Source organism: Ranitomeya imitator, chromosome 7, assembly GCF_032444005.1.
Source record: "Ranitomeya imitator isolate aRanImi1 chromosome 7, aRanImi1.pri, whole genome shotgun sequence".
Classification (NCBI taxonomy): Eukaryota; Metazoa; Chordata; class Amphibia; order Anura; family Dendrobatidae; genus Ranitomeya; species Ranitomeya imitator.
Genome location: NC_091288.1, coordinates 98664033 through 98684068, shown reverse-complemented (window position 1 = coordinate 98684068; position 20036 = coordinate 98664033).

Below are 20036 nucleotides of genomic sequence, written 5' to 3'. Positions count from 1 at the left end.
TTATTAAAACACGGGTTATACTGAATGTTTTTTTTTACAAAATTACATATCAATCTTCTCATCTCCCCCTTCTCTACAACATGCTGCCTGCAGATTGGTTTGCATTTTTAACCCTGCTGTTCTGTTCGGTCTGGGGAGACCTATTTTGAACTTTGGTATTTTTTGGGGTGTTCAAGATGCGGTTCTGAAACTTGTGGTTGATTGACTTAAATGAGGATGGGTCGGTCGGCCACGGGTTTCAGAGCCGCATCTTGAATATTTTAAAGAATATTGAAGTTCAAAGTCGGTCATTTTTGACCAACAGAACAGCAGGGTTTTAAAGTGACAAGTTCCCTTTAAATGGCTTGAAGTCCTAACTACCAAATAGAGGGAATGTGAGAAGGATAAAGCACGGGCACGGTGCAGACTGCTATAAGTGGCTTGTTAGTTGTCATGCAATTCTGTAAGGCTGCTGTGTAACGGTAAAATTGTGCAAGCAATAATAGTCTATTTCTCACTCATGGCTGTTCTGCGTGGCCTTGCCCTAATTCCTGGTATTGTTTGGGTTTTAATGTCTGCTGCTGCCTTGTAGCGTGTTAATTGGGCTTTGCTGTTCTTGCATTTATTGCCAATACGCACTACTACACTTATTAGAGATTACAAATAAAATATTGTGCATTTTGTAATAGACAAAGCTACGATTGTCCCTGACTTGTGTCTGGTATTACTCCTATTCAAAAGAATAGGAACTGATCTTTAGTATCCGTCAGTGAGTGGCCGCTACACATTGAATTGAGCTGTAGAATACAGTCTCATTCAGTTCTTAGATCAGGGCATCACCAGAGCTAATGACCGCTGATTGGCGGGGCTGCTGTGTATTTGCGGAGATCTTGAGGTGTTGGATCATAAAAATACCCCCAAAAAATTACAGGCTAGAAATGTATATTCTCAGGATTTGAAGTACTGCAAATATAATAGCATCCTTATAGAAGTCTTCAGATGGGTTTTCCTTTTATTACCTGAGATATCTGGGTTTATGACTGAAGTCTCTGTAAATTGGGGACATACATACAATTGTGTGAAAAAAGTGTTTGCCCCTTCCTGATTTCCTACTCTTTTGCATGTTTGTCACACTTAAATGTTTCAGATAACGAAACAAATTGAAATATTAGCCAAAGATAACACAAGCAATCACAAATTGCAGTTTTTAAATTAAGGTACCGTATATACTCGAGTATAAGCCGACCCCCCCTTAATTATGCCACAAAAAAACTGGGAAAACTTAATGACTCGAGTATAACCCTATGGTGGAAAATGCAGCAGCTACCGGTAAATGTCAAAAGTAAAAATAGATACCAATAAAAATAAAATTAATTGAGACATCAGTAGGTTAAGTGTTTTTGAATATCCATATTGAATCAGGAGCCCCATATAATGCTCCATACAGTTTATGATGGGCTCCATAAGATGCTCCATATTAAAATATGCCCCATATAATGCTGCACAAATGTTGATTATGACCACATAAGATGCTCCATACAGACATTTGCCCAATATAATGCTCCACAAATGTGGATTATGGCCCCATAAGATTCTCCATACAGATAACTGCCCCATATAATGCTGCACATGGCTACATAAGATGCTCCATACAAAAATTGCCCCATATAATGCTGCACATGGCCCCATAAGATGCTCCATACAGATAACTGCCCCATATAATGCTGCACATGGCCCCATAAGATGCCCCATACAGATATTTGCCCCATATAATGCTGCACATGGCCACATAAGATGCTCCATACAGACATTTGCCCCCATATAATGCTGCACATGGCCGGATAAGATGCCCCATACAGACATTTGCCCCCATATAATGCTGCACATGGCCGGATAAGATGCCCCATACAGACATTTGCCCCCATATAATGCTGCACATGGCCGGATAAGATGCCCCATACAGACATGTGCCCCCATATAATGCTGCACATGGCCGGATAAGATGCCCCATACAGACATTTGCCCCCATATAACGCTGCACATGGCCAGATAAGATGCCCTATACAGACATTTGCCCCCAAATAATGCTGCACAAGGCCGGATAAGATGCCCCATACAGACATTTGCCCACATATAATGCTGCACATGGCCAGATAAGATGCCCCATACAGACATTTGCCCCTATATAATGCTGCACATGACCGGATAAGATGCCCCATATAGACATTTGCCCCCATATAATGCTGCACATGGCCGGATAAGATGCCCCATACAGATATTTGCCCCCATATAATGCTGCACATGGCCGGATAAGATGCCCCATACAGACATTTGCCCGCATATAATGCTGCACATGGCCGGATAAGATGCCGCATACAGACATTTGCCCCCATATAATGCTGCACATGGCTGGATAAGATGCGCCATACAGACATTTGCCCCCACATAATGCTGCACATGGCCGGATAAGATGCCCCATACAGATTTTTGCCCCCATATAATGCTGCACATGGCCGGATAAGATGCCCCATACAGACATTTGCCCCCATATAATGCTGCACATGGCCGGATAAGATGCCGCATACAGACATTTGCCCCCATATAATGCTGCACATGGCTGGATAAGATGCCCCATACAGACATTTGCCCCCATATAATGCTGCACATGGCCGGATAAGATGCCCCATACAGACATTTGCCCCCATATAATGCTGCACATGGCCACATAACATGCTCCATACAGATATTTGGCCCAAAAGCTGTTGCTGCGATTAAAAAATTTAAAAAATACATACTCACCTTTCCCGTTCCACCGCTGACTGCCGCTGTGTCTTCCCCGTCCTCTGCACCGACGTTCAGGAAGAGGGCGGCGCGCACTAATCACGTCACCGCGCCCTCTGACCTGAGCGTCACTACAGAGGATGCGGAAGGCACAGCGGCGCCGCCGGTGGCACGAGGAACAGGTGAGTATCACGCACTGCCCCCCGTCTTACTTACCTGCTCCTGGCGCCGTCGCTGCAGGTCTGTTCCCCGGCACCGCATTTTCTTCCTGTAGTGAACGGTCAACGTTAACGCTCATTACAGTAATGACTATGCGGCTCCACCTCTATGGGAGGTGGAGCCGCATAGTCATTACTGTAGTAATAATAATAATAATAATCTTTATTTTTATATAGCGCTAACATATTCCGCAGCGCTTTACAGTTTTGCACACATTATCATCACTGTCCCCGATGGATCTCACAATCTAGAATCCCTATCAGTATGTCTTTGGAATGTGGGAGGAAACCGGAGTGCCCGGAGGAAACCCACGCAAACACGGAGAGAACATACAAACTCTTTGCAGATGTTGTCCTGGGTGGGATTAGAACCCAGGACCCCAGCGCTGCAAGGCTGCAGTGCTAACCACTGCGCCACTGTGCTGCCCACTGTAATGAGCGGTACCATGTGACCGCTCAGTACAGGAAGAAGCTGCAGCGCTGGAAGAAGCAGGGACCGCGCCGGGAGTAGGTAAGTATAATTACACAGCGCCCGCTCCCCCTCCCCTGCCGACCCCTGGGTATGACTCGAGTATAAGCCGAGACGGGGACTTTCAGCCCAAAAAAGTGGGCTGAAAATCTCGGCTTATACTCGAGTATTTACGGTATTATTATTAAGAGAGAAAGAAATCCAAACCTACAGGGTCCTGTCTGAAAAAGTGATTGCTCCCTAAACCTAATAACTGGTTGGGCAACCCTTAGCAGCAACAACTGCCATCAAGTATTTGCGATAACTGGCAATTAATCTTTTACAACCTCTGGAGGAATTTTGACCAACTTACCATATATACTCGAGTATAAGCCGAACCGAGTATAAGCCGAGACCCCTAATTTTGACACAAAAAACTGGGAAAACTTATTGATTCGAGTATAAGCCTAGGGTGGGAAATGCAGCAGCTACTGGTAAATTTCAAAAATAAAAATAGATACCAATAAAAGTAAAATTGATTGAGACATCAGTAGTGTTTGTGCATATCCATATTGAATCAGGAGCCCCATATAATGCTCCACACAGTTCATGATGGGCCCCATAAGTTGCTCCATGCAAAATACACCACATATAATGCTCCATAAAGTTCATGATGGGCCCCATAAGATGCTCCATAGAATAATATGCCCATATAATGCTCCATAAAGGTTGATGGCCCCATAAGATGCTCCATATTAGCATAATATGCCCCATATGCTGCTCCATAAAAGTTGATGGCCCCATAAGATGCTCCATATTAGCATAATATGCCCCATATGCTGCTCCATAAAGGTTGATGGCCCCATAAGATGCTCCATAGAATAATATGCCCCATATGCTGCTGCTGCGATAAAAAAAAAATGACATACCTCTCGTCGCTGGGCGCCAAGTGCCGGTCTCCTGAGCAGGTGGGGACATCGGCTCCCTATGGGGGTCAGGTGCCGGAGTCGCCGCTGGCTCCGGCCCATGGCCACTTGTGATATTCACCTGTCCCCGTTCCACCGCCGCAAGCAGCTGTGTCTTCTGGCTCTGTGCAGTGACTGTTCAGGCAGAGAGTGCGCACACTAAACACGTCATCATGCCCTCTGACCTGAACGTCACAGCCAGAGGATGCAAGAGACAGCCTGGCGGTGGAACGGGGACAAGTGAATATCGCATGGCTCACCCTCCCCCATCATACTCACCCCATCCTGGCGTGGTCTCTGCAAGTCCCTGCTTCTCCGATGTCTCCGGCGCGCATTAGCAGCTTGTTCCTGTGTTCAGCAGTCACATGGTACCGCTCATTAAAGTAATGAATATGCACTCCACACCTATGGGAGTGGAGGCGAGTCCATATACATTACTTTAATGAGCGGTACATGTGACTGGTGAACATAGGAAGAGCTTCAGGCGCCAGAGACCATCTGAGAAGCAGGGACGTGTAGACACGAGTCAGGTGGGGGTGAGTATGATGGGACAGCCGCCACTCCTGCTGCTCCCCCTCCCCCGCGGACCCCCTGGGACAATGACCCGAGTATACTCGAGTATATATGGTAATTTTGCAGAATTGCTGTAATTCAGCCACATTGGAGGGTTTCTGAGCATGACTGCCTTTTTAGGGTCATGTTACAGCATCTCACTCGGACTAAGATCAGGACTTTGACCTTTGACTTTGTTAAGTCACCCCAACACCTTAATTTTGTTTTCCTTAAGCTATTCAGAGGTGGGCTTGCTGGTGTGTTTTGGGTGATTGTCCTGCTGCATAGCCCAAGTGCGCTTTAGCTTGAGATCACAAACAAATGGCCGTATATTCTCCTTAAGGAGTTTTTAGTAAACAGCAGAATTTATGGTTCCATTTACTACAGCAAGTCTTCCAGGTCCTAAAGCAGAAAAACAGCCCCAGACCATCACACTACCACCACCATATTTTACTGTTGCAAGGATGTTCCTTTTCTAAAATGCTGTGTTACTTCTACGCCAGATAGAATGGGATATAGACCTTCCAAAATGTTCAACTTTTGTCTCATCAGATCACGGAGTATTTACCAAAAGTCCTTGGGATCATCAGGATGTTTTCAGGCAAAACTGAGACAAGCATTTATGTTCTTATTGCTCAGAAGTGGTTTTCGTCTTGGAACTCTGCCATGCAGGCCATTTTTGCCCAGTCTCTTTCTTATGGTGGAGTCATGAACACTGACCTTAACTGAGGCAAGTGAGGTCTACAGTTCTTTGAATGTTGTTGTGGGGTCTTTTGTGACCTCTTGGATGAGCCATCGCTGCTTGGGGTAATTTTGAAGACACAAAAGAGCACAGTGAGGTCAAAAATACTCTGTTGTAAAAAAAAATCACAGTAATAAGCAAGTGCTAGTCAAAAGATGGAAAAAACTGGGTATTTAGTTGATACTTTTTTTGCAAAAAAATGTATACTAAGCTGCTCCGCCAATCGTCAAGGTATACCCATATAGAGCAGTCCTACCTAATGTACATAATCCCTGTCTGATGTATTTAAAAACCTGATCATCTGTATAGTACCTGTATAAGCAGGGTTCAGAGATGGAATATCCATGTGGACATGCTGGATGGAACAGCTTTGATGCAAATGACCCAGGAAGGTACAGGGAAAAAAGAAGAAATGTGTAAAGCGAATTCTGTTGCAAATACCGTGAAGAATCTGGATGTGCTGCATAAAGCTAACAGTAAAGTTGTTTATTTGAAAGTTGAAAAGGACTGTGTCTCAATCTTTATCATACCGGCTGATAGGAACTCACAGCAAACCAGAGGTGAACCTGACGGAGCAGAGAGTGGGGTTACAAGTACCCAAAGTAATGGTGTCACGGTATAGGACATGGTTCATGTCCTGCTCTCTCAGGGTTAATATTGCTGCCCTCTCTTTGGATCTGGAAGGGGGATTTATACACACTCCAGACTCGGATTGTGAAGGAACAAATTATGAAAGATTCTCGATTTTGTTCTTTGACTCCATTTTCTTGTTGGTCAAAGATAAATTCTGTTATTTAATTAGGTAGAAGGTTACAGCTGCCATGAAGTAATTTTATCTTGTTTTTCACAAGCCTGTTATTCAACTAGGCTATGGTTCATAATTGGTATAAAGACCTTGAGTGTTCTAACTCGAGACGAGCCAGATAAGAGACTCGGGGGTGTATCGCTATACAAGACTGAGGCATCTGTTAATATGTTTTTTATGCCAAAAAGACACGACCATATCTGTAGTTTCCGTTTTTTCCTGTATCTTTATGGGTTACGTTTTTCCTGCATTCTTATAGGTTAAGAACTGTGAGCGTGTTGTTATGCTGATTGGTTGAAGTAGAATTTGCTAATATGATAAAACTGCAACACAATAAATGGGGGCCCAGAGATCTGCTCGATCCCCCATACAGAGACATGAGTCTCCGTCTGGTCATTTTCAGTTGCCGGCAACGCCCTGTAGATTAATTTGGAAATCACTGAGTCAACCGTGAAGGATCAATTTAGATCCTCCCTCAACAGGATTCCCTGTCAGCTATACTTTCGTTTAGTCTGTATGTCTGACCCCTTGAGTGTGTGCTTGGTTTGCATTTGCTTGTTTTGCTCTCCTTGTTTTACTCTGCTTGTTTGTTCTTTTGGCTTTCTGAACTTTGGCTCCCTTTCTGACTATCCCTCCGCCTCACCCCTCGGTTACCTCATTTAAATACTCTCCAGTGTATATCGTCTTATCTACACCCCGGTGTCTGGCGGCGCCCTCGACCACCTCCTATCCGGTCATCTGGTTCAGGTCCTGTTTGCTACCCGGTGAGTTCCCTGCCACTCTGCTCTTTGCTCCCTTGCTGCGGCACGCAGCTCTCTCTGCAGCAGCAATACCCCGGAGTCGTGACATTATAGCTGACCGTACAGTCTTTCCCTGGTGGTGGGGTGTTAGTATATTATGGATCCGGTACAGGCTCTCACGGGGCAGGTTAATGAGCTCTCTCAGCTTATGCAGAAGCTGTCCATGGAGCAGCAAGTCCTGGTTTGCTCACACCAACAGGTGCAGAGAGATGTGGCAGGAGCTCTACAGGGGTCTGCTCCGTCGGGGGTTTCGGGTGGGGGGGCCCCACTGATGTATGACTAGCAGACCCCGAGCCACCGGTAAAGTTACCCGACAATTTTTCCAGAGATAAAAAATTGTTTAGGGTCTTCAAGGAAGGATGCAAGTTGTTCTTTGAATTGCGTCCTCGGGCCTCTGGAAATGAAAGGCAGAGGGTGGGGATCGTAATGTCCTTGTTATGGGGAGCTCCACAGGCGTGGGCTTTCTCTCTCTCTTCCTCTGCTCCTGAACATATGTCTGTGAACCTGTTCTTTGAGGCTCTGGGGCACATTTATGATGAGCCTGATAGAGTTCGTCTGGCAGAGGATATGGTGATGAGTGTGACACAGGGGAGGCACTCCGCTGAATGGTTCTGCTCAGAGTTTAGGTGTTTGGCAGCCGAAGTATCTTGGAATGAGGCTGCCCTGAGGGGGTTGTTCCGCAGAGGCCTGTGATCATCTACAGGACACCGTGGCATTACATCCTCCTAATACCCTGGTGGACGCCATGATGCAGGTGGTCCATATGGATCGGAGACTCCGTGCTAGAGGAGTGATTCAACAAGAGACTCCCTTGTACTCCAAATTGTGTGATGCTGCACCCGTACCTGAGCCCATCCAGATTGGGATGTCCTGGCTGCAATGACACAATCCTGTCATTGATTGGGTGACGGGGGAGATCACTCAATAGGGATGTAAGAATAACGGTCCATATTGTAACCTGGGACCTTTTGTCAACCCGGTAAAATCTGTATCTGTGTCATCTGTTGGTCGGGAAGGTATTCCAGAATACCTTAAAGATTTCAAAGACGGGTTCTCCGAAAGCAAGGCTGAGGCGCTTCCACCACATGAACCTTTTGATTGTTCCATTGATTTAGTCCCAGGAGCAAAATTACCCAAGGCTCGTCTGTTTAATTTGTCCAGGCCTGAGCGCCAAGCCATGAAAGTGTACATCTCAGAGAGCCTTCACAAGGGGCATATTTGGCCTTCTGTCTCACCTGTGGCAGCAGGGTTTTTTCTTGTGAACAAAAAGGATGGTGGTTTGCGACCGTTCCTCAACTTTCGGGAACTGAAAATTACTGTAAAGAACACGTACCCTCTCCCTCTGATTCCCAATTTATGCAACCAACTCATGGGGGCCAAATGGGTCTCCTCCCTTATGAGGGGCTTATAACCTGATAAGGGTCCAGAAGACATGCTATCACAGGCTTCCAGTATCCATTATTTCAGATGCTGGGGTCATCTGAAGGAAATTGTCTATGCCGTGAAGATATGAGATGTGCAGCATCTGAAACATCGGATACTGGAAGCCTGTGCTAACATTTCTTGTGCGGTTTTGCCATCAGTGTGTCAAGAGTGGGAGAAAAGGGTTGCATTGACAATCCAACATAATGTGCAGCACTTTGAACACATTTTATAAGTGGTCATAAACTTGTAAATAACTCATGAAAGAATAAAGTTACATTAAAACCAAGCACACCATTGTTTTTCTTGTGAAATTCTCGTTATGTTTGATATGTAACATGACCCTTTTCCCATTGAAAAAAATAAAGTTGAATCCAAAATGGCCAACTTCAAAATGGCTGCCATGGTCACCACCCATCTTGAAAAGTTTTCCCCCTCCCATATACTTTTGGTGTATCCATATAAATGGCCCACCCTGTAGAACTGTTTGGTAGAAACAAAACTCGTCGTGTTTGGAGGAGACAGAATGCTGAGTTGCATCCAAAGAACACCATACCTTCTGTGAAGCATGAGGGTGGCAAAATCATGCTTTGGGGCCGTTTCTCTTCAAAGGGACCAGGACGACTGATCCGTGTACATGACATAATTAATGGGGCCATGTATCATGGGATTTTGAGTGCAAACCTCCTTCCATCAAAATGGGCATTGAAGATGAAACATGGATGGGTCTTTCAGCATGATAATGATCCCAAGTACACCGCCAGAGCAATGAAGCAGAGGTTTCGTAAGAAGTGTATGAAGGTCCTGGAGTGGCCTAGCCAGTCTCCAGATCTCAACCCCATAGAAAACCCTTGGAGGAAGTTGAAAGTCCGTGTTACCCAGCGACAGGCCCAAATTATCACTGCTCTAGAGGAGATCTGCAGGGAGGAATGGGCCAACATACCACCAACAGTGTGTGCCAACCTTGTGAAGACTTACAGAAAATGGTTGACCACTGTTATTGCCAATAAAAGAATATATAACAAAATATTTAGATGAACTTTTGTTAATGACAAAATACTTATTTTCCACCATAATTTGAAAAATAAGTCTTGCCAAATCAGACAAGGTGATTTTCTGGATTTGTTTTCTCACTTTGATTCTCATAGTTTTGGTCTACCTATGATATCAATTACAGGCCGCATCTCATCTTTTTAAATGGAACCTGTCACCCCCCCCCCTCATGCTCCCCCCCCAGGCGTTAGAAACTAAAAGAGCCACCTTGGGCAGCAGTAAAGCATTCTGACAAGGTGGCTCTTTTAGTTATTGGTGCTGTAAATGCCGAAATAATGCGTAATAATAATGTGCGGCCGCCCTGCTTGTGAATCCCAGCCCAGCAATGTGAATAAATCATAAGACACTGCGGGGCTGGGATTCATAAGCAGAGCGGCCGCACAGGAGGTCAGACGGGCAGCGCTCACTGCGCCTACCCCAGGCAGGACAAAAGGGCGCAGGCGCCGGATGATTTGTAAACAGCGCTGAGAAGACGGCGCCCGGCGCCGAGAAGACAGTTGAGTGATGGCTGTGTGGCATGTGCAGTGGGGGGGAAAGGCCTGCCTCCAGGACTGAAGACAGGTATTTTGGAGAAATTACAAAACTCATTATTTCGGCATTTACAGCACCAATAACTAAAAGAGCCACCTTGTCAGAATGCTGCATTACTGCTGCACAAGGTGGCTCTTTTAGTTTCTAATGCCTGGGGGAAAGGGGGAGGGGGGGTGACAGGTTCCATTTAAAAAGATGAGATGCGGCCTGTAATTGATATCATAGGTAGACCAAAACTATGAGAATCAAAGTGAGAAAACAAATCCAGGGGGGGTGACAGGTTCCCTTTAAGTGGGAGAACTTGCACTTGGTCACTGACTAATACATTTTTCCCCACTGTAACATAATAGAGTATATAGGGATACTGGGGATAAAATCTAGTATGTAGCAACTAAATATTTATCTACTTATAGGAATTAAGGGCTGAAAGTATTACTAACAGATATATGTCACCCACAAAATAAAAATATGTAAACCCAGCAAATCATGACCCTTAAACCTTCATGACATGGAGATATTCTGTTGTTTTTTTTTTATTTAATTTTTTCTTCGCCTTGTACCAAGAGCTGTAACTTTTATTTTTCTTACAATATAGCCATATGGGGCTTGTTTTTTGCAGAACAAGTTTTAGTTTTGAATGACACCATTCATTGTACCATATAGTGTGCTGGAAAACAGGAAAAAAGTGCATTGAAAGCGCAAAAAAAGTGCAAGGACACATTTTTTAAGATTTTTTTTTTATTTACATGTTCCCTATATTATAAAACTGTCTGTAACGCCCACAGGGTGTGTCAAGGTATAGTGGACTCACTAGACCACTGATGGTGCAGTGGCGGCTGTATACCCGATACTCAAAAGACAGGAGAGTGGATCTCATAAACCAAAAGATATTTATTAACAAGGTAAAACAAAAAGGGAAAAGGTGTCAGAGGGAAGAACCTCTGGATCACGACACTGTACCACTTGGTGGAGCACCGGGCAAGGTGTACCCCTATACAGGGATTCCCCCGTCACAACACCAGGTGCCCTGAATGCCGCGAAGCCAGGACCAGAGGACGACCCATATTGACAAACTAGCAATACTGTAGAATACTTGGACTTGATGGTGGAGAGAATCCCAGAACCTCCATGAAATCCAGAAAGGTTAATCCCACCGGTAGCAGGGTCTGGACGGTTCCGTGAGAAGAGGCAAGACAACTTGGAGTGGGAACTGAAGAGACCAGAGGAGTCCAGGATGGGAAACGCCAGAAGAGGACTCTGTGGAAATAAACTTAAAAGTAAAGTGCAGAGCACAGCAGAGCGTGGCCTGAAGCAGAGGTAACAATCCAGAGAATGAACACGTTGCCCAGGCACCTCCCTTAAGGGGATGATGCTTTTTATGCACAGAGCATCATAGCACAGACAGCCCTATTAGCAAACAGGTGCCCTGCTGTTTCAAATATGTGCAGGAAGCGGGGTGCGGCTCCTAAGAGCATTTCCAGGAGGCCTGCCAAGAGGATGCAGGTTCTTAGCAGAGACATATGACACTGTCCAAATAATATTATTTTCCTGGTCAGTATTAGTAAGTAGTGTGAGATAGTGCTAACTGCATGTATTGGGGGACACTCGCTTAGCAACAGGATTCAGTCACGCAGGCATGTTTTTTCTCACAAAAACAGTCCATGCGGTTTATTATGGCATCATAAACCGGGTCATGCACATTCCATTACACTTCATGGAACACAATAGGCACCAACAGGTGACATTAAGTTGCAGCTTTAACTTAGATATTTCATATGTGGCTTTTAACTCACAGTTCAGACACTACACTCGCCAGCCCTCCTTGACTAGTTCCTGGAGGTGTCCATGTCTCAATGTCTCTAGTCATATAGCGCACACGACATTGATTCGTAGTCTCTAAACACGCTGGACCTCACTTTGTCCAGTTACCATGAAAGACCACACAGTTCATTACTAACTCCCTTTCAGTGCACACAGTTCCCCATACTCTGGGTTACCTTCCATGAGCTCCTGCTCCACATGCTTACTTCTGTCAGTGCTCTCTCTCTTTCAGGGAAGCTGCCGACCTGGGATCACCATCCCGGACAATGCCTTGCTCACTAGGCCACCTGACATCTCAGATCCTCAGATGGGCTGTAGCTCCCCCAGTGCAGTGCAGTGCAGTTGCAGACTGTGCCTCCATTTCTTCCAATGTGCTCTTCAGGAATCCTACTCCCAAGACTTCCAACACAGGTTGTGCTATTCAGGAAGGTCCTACTTCCAGGACTTCCAACACAGGCCACTGCGTGTGCTGTTCAGGACGTCCGTCCCCACCTGGGACCGTCCAACACACAAGTCTCTCAATGTGCTTAACAGGGATCCGATCCTACTCCTAGGATCTCCCAACACACAGGTCTTCAGATCTACATCCTCAGTGTGCTATTCAGGGTTCCAGTCCACACTCAGGACCTTCCAACACACAAGCCGTCCCGGATCTACACAGTCTCCATTACAGAGACCACTACAACACCATGTGACCACACCATGGTCACATTATGTAGTTGTAACCACTCCCATAGATGGGAGGTGTGTGTGGCTAATTCAACCCACCCAGCTCTCATAACTAGTCCTGTAAGCCTCACTTGAGTATTATACAAACACTTGTGGGACTACAAGTCCTAGAACAACAACATTAATTCAAGCTTACAGCGCAGACTCCCTCTGCGATACATATCGGCCATTTACAATCCTGCCAGTCTCAGTTTCACCATCATTATAACCACAGATACGCCTCCATGCATATCCTGAGAAGCACACACAGCTGTAACAGCGGTCATTGCATCACACTAGATACCATACATATATTTTTGTTTTTTTATTTGAGTGGTGAAAAAAAATTTAAATTTATAATGAAAAAAATTTGCTTTTTTCACCATTTTCCAAGATTTGTAACATTTAGATTTTTCAGGATAGATATGAGGTTATGATTGCCTCTTATTGCAATTTATTGCAAATTTGCGGGGGCCAAAAAAAAAAAAATTATTTTAGCATTTTAATTTTTTTCTTGTTACACCATTTACCAATTAGATTAATTTACTTTATATTTTGATAGATTGAACTTTTATGAATGCAGCATTGCCAAATATGTATATATTTTTTTACATTGATTTATTTTTAATGGGGCAAAAGGGGGTATGATTTGAACGTTTTGTGTTTTTTTGTGTTTTTCATATTTTTTTAAACTTTTTTTCACTTTTTAGAGTATGTGCACACAATCAGTAAATGCTGCGGGTTGGACGCTGCGTACTACTCCAGCGTCCAGATGTTACAGCATGGTGGATGGGATTTCAAGAAATGCCATGCCCACTATGCGTCCAGAGATGCCCACCCGTGGAGATGGACATGCAGGACAACATCTGCAAAGAGTTTGTATGTTCTCTCCGTGTTTGCGTGGGTTTCCTCCGGGTACTCCAGTTTCCTCCCACATTCCAAAGACATACTGATAGGGAATTTAGATTGTGAGCCCCATCGGGGACAGCGATGATAATGTGTGCAAACTGTAAAGCGCTGCGGAATATGTTAGCGCTATATAAAAATAAAGATTATTATTATGCAGCGCGTCTCTCCAGACCACAGCATGATGATTTATCTTGCAGAGACGTGAGTCTCCGCAAGAGAAATTTCACCCATGGAATGTATTAGGCATGGTAATTTTGCACGGTTCAGCGAACACATGTGGGTTCACCTGCGATCAATTCCTGATCGGGTACAGTTACTAGTTCCCCTTACGGGTTTTGAAGCTGCAATTGTCTGATCACTTATAATATACATTAGCACTGCTATATATAGTGAAAATCACAATTTCCTGTGAACGCCAGCCATGGGATAGCTTTTATAGGAGAATGACAGGCATAGGGGTCATCAGCAGACTCCTGACTGTTATGACAAACCACTGGCATCCCGCTATCACGGGTTGAGAAATGCACGTTAGCTGATTAACTCGGTGATCATTTGCAGGAAAAGATGCAAGCTTTGTGTGCGAGCCCACATCAAAGGCAGGGACACAACATATAAATTATGTTATATGTCATGAAGGGGTTAATCTTGCCCTATACGTTCCTACCTGGCTGCAGAAGTTGGCACCCTAATTGAAACGTAATGGCGCACCCACTCAATGAAGAAATCACGATCCCGCAGCTCACTTTGTCGTGGGGATGCAGTGAGTAACACCTCAGTCATCCTATGGATTGCAGGGGCGTGCAGGACTATCAGTATTGTGAGTGATGATAGATCAGATGTCCTATAGTATGCAGAGGTGTCTTTTACCATCAGTTTCATTTATGGGATTTCCTTGCAGCCCAATTAGGCCGCGCCTGCTGGAAATCCTCCAAATGTCACACTGTCAGAGTGATTGATTTGCATTTAGCTGGCTGGCTATGCTGGGATAATTGTCAGTCGTAACTTTCAGCTCTGTGCTGTGGTTGATCTGTGCTCTGTACTGTGTTATTCTGATCTTTGTTGGCAGACCTTGGATTTTCCTTTTGACTACCCATTTGTCTTACCCCTTTTGCCTTTATGCACTCTGACCTGGGAATTCTGTCCCGACTATGCCTTTGTCTCTCCTCTCTGTTTATGTTGTACCCTCCTGTCTCTTAACCTCAAACTCCTTAACTTCCCTGACGTATGGATTGTCTGTGAGAAGTGACTTAGCATCATAGAAGCCTGTCCATATATGTCCCCCATAATACCCCTTTTATTTGTTAGTTTTGACTATGAATTTTATCTTACTCTCCTGGTCTGTCAGTTTTTCAGGACTTGAAAAACATGCCAGCGTGGCATTGAAATGTGTTGTTAGAATAGCAGAGCCCTCATTGAACTACCTTGCAGCAAGAGACCTTTTTCCATCTGTGCAGCCTATCTTCAAAGTGCCTTTATTTCCTTTACAGAGAACTTTTGTCTGGGGCTTCCCTCAGCCATGAGGCTTCAGCAAATGGAATTCCAAACAGGGGCACCACGCAATCCCCTAGATGAGCAAAACCTTTTTACTTTTTTCTCTCCTCCTTAAATAGTGTCACCCTACTGTATGAGCTTTTCAGTTTCTTTAGAAAACCTTAAATTGAATTATACAGTGAAGAGTAAAAGGCCAACAATGTTTTGAACTTTTGACTTTTAGGCTCCATATCTCACCTTTCAGTACCGCCATCATTTTATAGACAATCATTTTGGATATCTCAAACTTAAATTTGACTTGCAACTATTTAGCATATGATTCGCTATGCAGATTCTTGTCATGTCACTGCACTGTTACTGTTTTGCTACTAAAGATCTACATTTTTATTTTTAGTGTTTTTTTAGTATTTTGTAAATCCACCTTTGGCTCTCAACACTGCCTGAATCCATCTGGGTGTGCTCTCGATCGGATTCAAACACGTGTCAACTGAAATTTGATCTCAGGTGTCTTCTACACTTTCCCAAATTTGGTGCATACTGATAGACTCACAAGTGTTTGAGTGGGTTGAGATCTGGGGACTGTAGGAGCCATTTCAGCATCTTTTCTTCATTGTCATTGAATCATTTGTTCACCAATCTCAATGCATGCTTCGGGCCATTGTCCTGTTGGAATACTATGTCGTCATTTTCATACCCATAGTACTTGAGCATATGAAGTAACTAATCTTGTATGATACCCACATATATCTCAGCATTGACACCACCTTCGATCCTGGTCAAGTATCCAATGTCTTTGGCTGTGAAACAACCCCATATCATCAGGCTTCCTCCACTGAACTTGACATTTCGTTCAATTTCTCAATCGGTTAGCCCCTTTCTCACTTGTTTCTTTCAGACCCATTTACACCTATCAGAGCCTAGTCTATTGACTTTCGTGTCATTGCTCCAAATCACCCGTTTCAAATCTTTAAATGTCTACTTTTCATACTTTTTTGCATACTCGAACCGACGTTTCTTATGGCAATATTGATGTTGAGACTTCATCACCTTTTTTACGGGCCACCATTACAGACTTACAGTTAGGGCCAGAAATATTTAGACAGTGACACAAGTTTTGTTATTTTAGCTGTTTACAAAAACATGTTCAGAAATACAATTATATATATAATATGGGCTGAAAGTGCACACTCCCAGCTGCAATATGATAGTTTCCACATCCAAATCGGAGAAAGGGTTTAGGAATCATAGCTCTGTAATGCATAGCGTCCTCTTTTTCAAGGGACCAAAAGTAATTGGACAATGGACTCTAAGGGCTGCAATTAACTCTGAAGGCGTCTCCCTCGTTAACCTGTAATCAATGAAGTAGTTAAAAGGTCAGGGGTGGATTCCAGGTGTGTGGTTTTGCATTTGGAAGCTGTTGCTGTGAGCAGACAACATGCGGTCAAAGGAACTCTCAATTGAGGTGAAGCAGAACATCCTGAGGCTGAAAAAAAAGAAAAAATCCATCAGAGAGATAGCAGACATGCTTGGAGTAGCAAAATCAACAGTTGGGTACATTCTGAGAAAAAAGGAATTGACTGGTGAGCTTGGGAACTCAAAAAGGCCTGGGCGTCCACGGATGACAACAGTGGTGGATGATCGCCGCATACTTAATTTGGTGAAGAAGAACCCGTTCACAACATCAACTGAAGTCTAGAACACTCTCAGTGAAGTAGGTGTATCTGTCTCTAAGTCAACAGTAAAGAGAAGACTCCATTGCAGGAAATACAAAGGGTTCACATCTAGATGCAAACCATTCATCAATACCAAAAATAGACAGGCCAGAGTTAAATTTGCAGAAAAACACCTCAAGAAGCCAGCTCAGTTCTGGAAAAGTATTCTATGGACAGATGAGACAAAGATTAACCTGTACCAGAATGATGGGAAGAAAAAAGTTTGGAGAAGAAAGGGAATGGCACATGATCCAAGGCACACCACATCCTCTGTAAAACATGGTGGAGGCAACGTGATGGCATGGGCATGCATGGCTTTCAATGGCACTGGGTCACTTGTGTTTATTGATGACATAAGAGCAGACAAGAGTAGCCGGATGAATTCTGAAGTGTACCGGGATATACTTTCAGCCCAGATTCAGCCAAATGCTGCAAAGTTGATTGGACGGCGCTTCATAGTACAGATGGACAATGACCCCAAGCATACAGCCAAAGCTACCCAGGAGTTCATGAGTGCCAAAAAGTGGAACATTCTGCAATGGCCAAGTCAATCTCCAGATCTAAACCCAATTGAGCATGCATTTCACTTGCTCAAATCCAGACTTAAGACGGAAAGACCCACAAACAAGCAAGACCTGAAGGCTGCGGCTGTAAAGGCCTGGCAAAGCATTAAGAAGGAGGAAACCCAGCGTTTGGTGATGTCCATGGGTTCCAGACTTAAGGCAGTGATTGCCTCCAAAGGATTTGCAACAAAATATTGAAAATAAAAATATTTTGTTTGGGTTATGTTTATTTGTCCAATTACTTTTGACCTCCTAAAATGTGGAGTGTTTGTAAAGAAATGTGTACAATTCCTACATTTTCTATCAGATATTTTTGTTCAACCCTTCAAATTAAACGTTACAATCTGCACTTGAATTCTGTTGTAGAGGTTTCATTTCAAATCCAATGTGGTGGCATGCAGAGCCCAACTCGCGAAAATTGTGTCACTGTCCAAATATTTCTGGCCCTAACTGTATGTAATGTGCACCACATGGTGCTTGCATTGACATCTGTGATCTCACTATTATAAAGAATATGAGCCACCTCCACTGCCGTGTTTGTCGCGCCAGAACTGATAGACCTTGGAATTAGTCAACTTGTTGATTCCAATATTTTGCCTGAACGTCCACCTTTTGGCTTCTCAATGGATGGATGGACTTCATTTTTGTATTCTTCCAACTGTCCTGGAACTCACATGATGAAGTTTGGCTACTTTCTTGACCAGAGACAGCTATCAATGAGCTGAATGATGCTGTTTCTCTTTTCTTGGGAGATCGTCTTCATGGCTGCTCTTGGATTCGAACCAATGACCTTTGATTTAGGAATCAACCTAATAACAAACTGAGCTATTAGGGAATGTGAGAACAGATTATATTTTGTAGTACTCAAAATATTTTTCCATCACCAGGAGCAAAACAGCAACAATGCAGTGACATGACAAGAATCTTCATAACGAATCTTATGCTAAATAGTTGCAAGTCATATTTATGCATGAGATAGCCAAAAAGATTACCATCATTTTATATACAGTCTCACGATCAAAGCAGTAGTGGATGGTGAGATATGGAGGCTGAAAGTCAAAGGTTCAAAACATTGTTACCTTTTACGTTGCTTGTCACTGTAATTAATATTTTTAATTAATTGTGACGCCCAGGAGACCGGGATACCCAGCACCGGACCAATGGAGTCTGTCTCTTGAGGGGGATGTCACGGGTGGCTTGACCCGGTGCTGTGGCCTCAGGCAATGCACAGTGTAAGGGGTATCATGAGGGGACAGGCACTTACTTGATCAGCAGCAGGTTCTCCCAGCGGTGACGATCCCGATCCTGGATAGATGGCTATTGTCCAAATGAAAGACTGAGGCACTGAAACGTTTAACCAGTTTACTTTAACATAAAAGGATTTACAACCAGTCCTGTCACCGGAGTGTGTATGGGAACTCTAAGTTACTTTGACCCTGCCGGGGTCTTCGCCTCTTATTGTGCGCAATTTCTGTGTGGCCCTGCTGCTGTATGTGAACTGGCTGCCGGCCCAATCTGTCCCCTCCGGGTCCTGGTTCGACGGGCAACCCGAGTCCTTTTATCGGTTTACCCCCTCTGGGAGTACCGCTGAACTCTGTGTCTGTTGCTGCGTCCAGCCCTAGTGAAGCTGATATCACCTCACGTTTTTCCGGTTGCTGTATTATATATAATGAATACAGCCACGGATCCGGTATCCGTCTTTGCGCCTGTTCTGGGTAGTGATTAATGCTACCCGGTTCTCACAATGTCCTTTTTCTCTATCCCTCTTCTCCTCAGGCCGGTGATTTAGGCCTGGTAACAGTCACAGGGCTGTTAGAGATTCAACTGTATGACCTCTCACTTTCAGCTCCTTAGCCCAACTGCCAGTTCTTCTCTCAGACCAGAATGGATCAAGGGGAGTCTCTGGAGCTCCCCCTTCTGGCCGGAGGTGGTAGTGCAGTCTTGCTATTTTAGTATTTGCATTTACTGTCAGTAACTATTTTTGTGGCAAATACCCCTAGGGGTGCCACATTCCCCCTTAGTTAAGAACAGTACTCCGGGACTGTGGGACAATAACATTTTTAAATAACAATTAATATGTACAGAGTCTTAAAAATGAAAAGTTACAAAAACCACTCAAGGAAACAAAAATAGAGTTCTTTAAAAAGTCACTTCAAATAGCGTCCATTAATACAGTTCTATCCTTGAAGGTATTAGGAAAGGCACTGTACTTAGTGTCCAGGAATTTAGTTCCATTTTTCCAACGGAGTTATCAATATAAAGTCTAAAGAAAGTTCAAAAAGAGCAAAAAGCAAAGTTCAAAAAGCAGTCTTTCCGGAGCTTTGATTTAGTGCCTCCGGGCTGATAAAAAGTTCAAGAATATGCCTTAAGTTCATACAGACAAGTCTCTGTAGGCACTGGGCTTAAACGTTGCAGACTGATAACAATGACTATACTACATTTTCTGTTTAACTATATATGGCATAACATATATACAATTCACATTATGAGCTTTATAGTTGGTAATCTGCATACCTGGCCGGTAATTGGCCCTGGG